Source organism: Salmo trutta, chromosome 8 (genome assembly GCF_901001165.1).
Source record: "Salmo trutta chromosome 8, fSalTru1.1, whole genome shotgun sequence".
In the NCBI taxonomy this organism is placed as follows: Eukaryota; Metazoa; Chordata; class Actinopteri; order Salmoniformes; family Salmonidae; genus Salmo; species Salmo trutta.
Window position 1 is genome coordinate 23,982,826 of NC_042964.1, and position 6,998 is coordinate 23,989,823.

The 6,998-nt window shown below is 39.2% G+C and overlaps 1 long non-coding RNA gene across 2 annotated transcripts; it reads left to right on the forward strand.

Annotated features, from left to right (window-relative positions):
- The first annotated feature begins 267 nt into the window (after positions 1-267).
- Positions 268-2,725, forward strand: LOC115198560 (uncharacterized). 2 transcript variants are annotated; one of them, XR_003879250.1, is made up of 6 exons: positions 268-575; positions 1,180-1,236; positions 1,371-1,460; positions 1,824-1,907; positions 2,186-2,249; positions 2,404-2,725. It is a non-coding gene; the product is annotated as an uncharacterized LOC115198560 (long non-coding RNA). The 2 variants fall into 2 exon arrangements; XR_003879251.1 differs by lacking the exon at positions 2,186-2,249 and having other exon boundaries at positions 270-575.
- Positions 2,726-6,998: the final 4,273 nt, after the last annotated feature.

The window sequence follows — 6,998 nt, forward strand, 5'->3', positions numbered from 1 at the left end:
AAAGGGACACCTGTCCGAACAAAATTTCCCCATGCCCAGCAATCAAACACTACAGTTTGGGGTATTATAATTTATCCTTTATTTTATGGTGGTCCCATTGAGATTTAAAAATCTATAACAAGGGATATCACCCGAAAACATTGCCCCAGCAATCAGACATTACAGTATTTGGGTATTATTACACCAGTATTATTATCACCGGTATTATGATTCAGTATTAGGTGGTGGTAGTGTTGATCCTATCGCCTCTAGGTAAGTTCAGCTGGGTTCAGTCACACGCTCTGCCCGGTCTCTGCTTCATGATAATTTAAGATAAAACAATGAAACTTAAGGTTAATTTAAGAACCCATACTTTTCCATCAGTTCGTTTTTGAACCTTTGTAGACTTAAGGGGTGCTTTGAAGAACCCTTTTCAAAAGAGCGGTGCGTTTTGGAACCAGCAGCGTGCTCGTGAGTAAAGGGCGCTCGTGCGTATAATTTGAATTGAGACGGTTGGTCAAAAAGATGCACTGGAAGCGTGTGGATGGTTGTAGACCCGACAGGTGAGAGACAACTGCAAAGGATCGATGAGAAAGGTGAGTAAATGTTAGCTATTCGATAGCAAAGATAAGTGATATCAAAAAACAAAAAAACAGTACATCATGTAATGTAGTCTTCGTTTTTCATCAGCTAGCCTGTAATGTTAACTGCTCATTGTTGTATAATTGTTGGTACATTTTAGCTAACGTTAGCTTGCTAGTTAAAGTTACTGTAACGTTAGCTAACTTTAGCTAGCTAGATTCAATATTGAAAAATGTTAATCCTCATTTAAACCCATAATACACTCTCTCGCCTCCTTTAAGACTTTCACACAGAGAGAGAGAGAGAGAGAGAGAGAGAGAGAGAGAGATAACCCAATCTAGGTTATATTAAAGGTGAAATATGCAGAAATCGTTCCGCCATTTCCTGATTGAAATAATTCTAATAGTTTGCCTAATTTCAGTTTGTGTCAAAACAAGCATTCATTGTTTTGAATGATTGTACCATCTAAACCTCTGTTAAATATATTTTCCATAACCCAAAATATTGTATGTTCAGCAGTTTGAAGCTGATGTACTAAACTGAAGAAAAAAAAGAAATGTATATGTTACATTTGATATCAACTACTCATGTTGACTGTGTCTAATGTATGTCTTTCAGGGTGGTGTGTCGGGATGGACTGCTCTGATGGAGAAACTCAACCTCCACAAACGGGGGGTAAGACAGACACACACAGATGACCCAATCTAGGTTATGTTAGACTTGCAACCCAGCTTGGTTGTAAACTTGACAAAACGATTTCAACCCATAAAATATTATCTTACCATCTCTTTCCATCCTCCTCCCTTTAGTCCCTGTCGTATCCTGCCCCTTTCCAGTAAAGTTGTAGAGAGTGGGAGCTGTGAGCTGTGATAGAGAAATGTATCAAAATCCACAAACAGGTAAGGCACACACACACAGAGAGAGAAAGAGAGATGACCCACTGTAGGTTTATGTTAAACTTGACAAAAATAAGAATAAATCAATCAGATTAGTGAGATGCAGTTGATATCGAATACTCATGTTGTTTATGTTTGTGATTGTGTCTAATGTATTTGCAGTGTGATTATTATGTGTTCTGTTCCTCCTGTCTCTCCTCCACACTCTCCCTCTCCATACTGTCTTGTCATAATCACTGCAGCTGATAGCATAGCACATAGTTAACTTTTACTGGATGATAATCAACGGCATTATTCAATGTAATTTGCATTACAAACCAAATTGTTAATTTAAATGTAGTCTTGTATGTTTCTATTTTGCTGTAGGTACCCTACTACCCGGCAATACATGTGTGCACCGCTCTCATTCAAAAGTACTCCTTGTTGAGAGAACAGACAGGGAAGGGATAAGTAAGAATTCTTGAATTTTCCTACTCACATTAATTCACACACTAATAACCTTTTTACACCATAATGTGCTGGCTTAGATGTTTTCTTCTCACATTGGTTATTCCATGACATTTCCAGCAGCATAAAAATACCATCTATTGTTATGTAATTGACTAAGTCATCTGATCTCAGTCCCAATAATCCGTCATGACATTTCTCATGTACCCTTTACAGTATGCAGGCATTCTAATTCCATTCATTCGAATCCAGACGTTTTATTATACACCCTTAAATTTAAGGTCTCGAGGCCACTGCAGCCATTTTGCTCCTCCCCTACCTCCTCAAAGAAGATCCAAGTGGGCTGTACGTTACAGACAGTGTATATATTTCTCACCAGACAAATAAATAAATGAAAAGTTAGTAATAATACTGTGTAAGGGGTGCTCAGTTGTTAACATACTGTTTGAAATATGACTTGAATAACCATATATATATATATTTTTTTTTTTACTTACAGTGTGTAAATTTCCCTATTACCTACCAAAAGAATAGAAGGGAATCCCTTTGCGGATTAGAGCCAAGTCCAACTCTTCCTGGATGGAGAGGAGCTACATGCCGGAGGACATCTCCATGGGATTGAGATTGGCAATGGGAGTCCATTTTGTTTTTAACATTGAGTATGCAGCGTCAGTGAAAAACACTATGCTGAGCATTCAGAAACGTGTTCTGAGAATTTATGAGGGGGGTGAATTACCAACAAATGTTGAATGGCAAACTTTTTTCAGAGTTCCTCTGTCCAGTGTCTGTGTTATTTTGCCCATCTTCATCTTTTCTTTTTATTGGCCAGTCTGAGATATGGCTTTTTCTTTGCAACTCTGCACAGAAGGCCAGCATCCCGGAGTTGCCTCTTCACTGTTGACGTTGAGACTGGAGTTTTGCGGGTACTATTTAATGAAACTGCCAGTTGAGGACTTGTGGGGCTTCTGTTTCTCAAACTAGACACTCTAATGTACTTGTCCTCTTGCTCAGTTGTGCACCGGGGCCTCCCACTCTTTGTATTCTGGTTAGAGACAGTTTGCGCTGTTCTGTGAAGGGACTAGTACACGGCGTTGTACGAGATCTTCAGTTTCTTGGCAATTTCTCGCATGGAATAGCTATCATTTCTCAGAACAAGAATAGACTGACGAGTTTCAGAAGAAAGGTCTTTGTTTCTGGCCATTTTGAGACTGTAATCGAACCCACAAATGCTGATGCTCCAGATACTCGACTAGTCTAAAGAAGGCCAGTTTTATTGCTTCTTTAATCAGGACAACAGCTTTCAGCTGTGCTAACATAATTGCAAAAGGGTTTTCTAATGATCAATTAGCCTTTTAAAATGATAAACTTGGATTAGCTAACACAACGAGCCATTGGAACAAGGAGTGATGGTTGCTGATAATGGGCCTCTGTACGCCTATGTAGATATTCCATTACAAATCAGCCGTTTCCAGCTACAATAGTCATTTACAACATTAACAATATCTACACTGTATTTCTGATCTATTTGATGTTATTTTAATGGACAAAAAAATAGCTTTTCTTTCAAAAACAAGGACATTTCTAAGTGACCCCAAACTTTTGAACGGTAGTGTATATATGTATGTTTTTATGTTTAGATTCATAATATAATTTAAAAGTATGCATTAAGGGATCTGTAATAGAATAAATGTGGCAAAATGTCTACATTACGAATGTAGACATTAATAAAGGCATTTCTATAGCTTCCTAAATATTTTTTACAATGGTGGGGGAGTGCCAAGATGGAGGCACGGGGGCTTCAACACAATGCCCCCTAACAGTCATTGGGCTAGATCCATGAAGTCTGAGTGTGACCAACTAACAGGGCACAGCAATCTTTGTGTGCAGGGTTCTACACTATATTTTTCCACAAACTTTTTCAGTTGATGGAACTAGAACATGATTTGGTCGCACCAATTTTTTTTAATAAAAACACTTTATAATTGATAATGACCTGGCCTGTTTATTAATTATTTTATTTTTTATTTCACCATTATTTAACCAGGTAAGCTAGTTGAGAACAAGTTCTCATTTACAACTGAGACCTGGCCAAGATAAAGCAAAGCAGTGCGACACAAACAACAACACAGTTACACATGGAATAAAGAAGCGTACATTCAATAACAATAGAAACAAAGAAAGTCTATATACAGTGTGTGCAAATGGCGTGAGGAGGTAGGCAATAAATAGGCCATGGATGCGAAGTAATTACAATTTAGCAGATTAACACTGGAGTGATAAATGAGCAGATGATGATGTGCAAGTAGGTGTGCAAAAGAGCAGAAAGTAAATAAAAACAGTATGGGGATGAGGTAGGTAGATTGGGTGGGTTATTTACAGATGGACTATGTACAGCTGCAGCGATCAGTTAGCTGCTTAGATAGCTGATGTTTAAAGTTAGTAATAATAATAATGTGGGACACATGGTGCCAGGTTTCCTCCAGACGTGACGCTTGGCATTCAGGCCAAAGAGTTCAATCTTGGTTTCATCAGACCAGAGAATCTTGTTTCTCATGGTTTGAGAGTCTTTAGGTGCCTTTTGGCAAACTCAAAGCGGGTTGTCATGTGCCTTTTACTGAGGAGTGGCTTCCGTCTGGCCACTCTAACATAAAGGCCTGATTGGTGGAGTGCTGTAGAGATGGTTGTCCTTCTGGAAGTTTCTCCCCTCTCCACAGAGGAACTCTAGAGCTCTGTCAGAGTGACCATCAGGTTCTTGGTCACCTCCCTGACCAAGGCCCTTCTCCCCTGATTTCTCAGTTTGGCCAGGCAGCCAGCTCTAGGAAGAGTCTTGGTGGTTCCAAACATCTTTCATTTTAGAATGGAGGCCACTGTGTTCTTGGGAACCTTCAATGCTACAGAAATTGTTTGGTACCCTTCCCCAGATCTGTGCCTCAACACAATCCTGTTTCGTTGCTCTATGGACAATTCCTTCAACCTCATGGCTTGGTTTTTGCTCTGACCATGCACTGCCAACCTTGGGACCTTATATAGACAGGTGTGTGCCTTTCCAAATCATGTCCAATCAATTGAATTTACCAAAGGTGGACTCCAATCAAGTTGTAGAAACATCTCAAGGGTGATCAATGGAAACAGGATGCACCTGAGCTCAATTTAGAGTCTCATAGCAAAGGGTCTGAATACTTAAGTAAATAAGGTTGCTGGTTTGAATCCCCGAGCTGGCAAGGTGGAAAAATCTGCCATTATACGCTTGAGCAAGACAGTTAACCCAAAGCAACTGCTTCCCGGGTGCCGATTAAGGCAGCTCCCCGCATTTGTTTTGAAAACTCCAAAGTTTTCTGTTTCTGGAGTGCACTTGGAATGGAGTTTTCAAAACAAATGGCCACTGGATTGATGCAAATAATCATGATTGTAACGTTCGTCGTTATGGGTAGACCAAGGTGCAGCGTGGTAAGTGCTCATGTTTACTTTTATTTAACTCAGAACACTAAACAAAATAACGAAAAGGAAAATGAACGTTACGTTCTGCAGGCTTACACAGAGCTGTACAAAAACAAGATCCCACAACTGAAGGAGGGAAAAAGGGCTGCCTAAGTATGATTCCCAATCAGAGACAACGATAGAGAGCTGCCTCTGATTAGGAACCATACTCGGCCAAACACAAAGAAATACAAAAACTAGATTGCCCACCCCACATCACACCCTGACCTAACCAAACTGGAGGAAATAAAACGTCTCTTAAGGTCAGGGCATGACAATGATTCTGCCAGGTAGGCATACAGTGCCTTCAGAAAGTATTCACACCCCTTGACTTTTTCCAAATTTTGTTGTGTTACAGCCTGAATTTAAAATTGATTACATTTAGATTGTTGGCCACCCCATAACGTGAAAGTGGAATAATGTTTTTCCGGCATTTTTACAAATTAATTAAAAATTAAAAACTGAAATGTCTAGAGTCAACCCCTTTGTTATGGCAAGCCAACATAATAAAAATGTGCTTAACAAGTCACATAATAAGTTGCATGGATTCTCTCTGTGTGCAATTATAGTGTTTAACATACATTTTAATGACTACCTCATCTCTGTACACAACATATACAATTATTTGTAAGATCCCTCAGTTGAGCACTGAATTCCAAACACAGATTCAACCACAAAGACCAGAGAGGTTTTCCAATGCCTTGCAAAGAAGGGCATCTATTGGTAGATGGGTGAAAAAACACCCAGTGACTAAAACAATACAGGCATCCTTCCTAACTCAGTTGCCGGAGAGGAAGGAAACCACTCAGGGATTTCACCATGAGGCCAAAACAGTTACAGAGTTGAATGGCTGTGATAGGAGAAAACTGAGGATGAATCAACAACATTGTAGTTACTCCACAATACTAACATAATTGACAGAGTGAAAAGAAGGAAACCTGTACAGAATAAACATTTTCCAAAACATGCATCCTGTTTAGCAACAAGGAAATAAAATAAAGCTGCCAAAAATGTGGCAAAGCAATTCACATTTTGTCCTGAATGCAAAGTGTTATGTTGAGAGATTAATTGAGATATGAATTTACCTTTCTACAGGACCAAAACGTATAACACAAGGCCAAATCTACACCCGGGTTGCTTACCAAGAAAACAGTGAATGTTCCTGAGTGGCTGAGTTAATGTTTTGACTTAAATCTACTTGAAGATCTATGTCAAGACCTGAAAATAGTTGTCTAGCAATGATGAACAACCAATTTGACAGAGCTTGAAGAATTTTGAAAAGAATAATGGGCAAATGTTGCACAATCCGGGTGTGGAATGCTCTAAGAGCCTTACCCAGAAAGACTCACAGCCATACTTGCAGCCAAAGGTTACATATGTAAATGAGATATTTCTGTATTTCACGTTCATAAATTCCTGGTTTGCATACCCATTCTTGCCTTAACATTTATCATAACTTGGAGCATTTCATACTTCCCTACCCCATGCTGTTGGAGAGCTCAGCCCGTGCTCTGTATGTGTGCAGGCCGCATGTAATAAATACACATAATGAACGAACAGCTTCGGGTATCCATCCGTTTTTTAAATAAATTATATAGCATAGATTTTTACAATAAC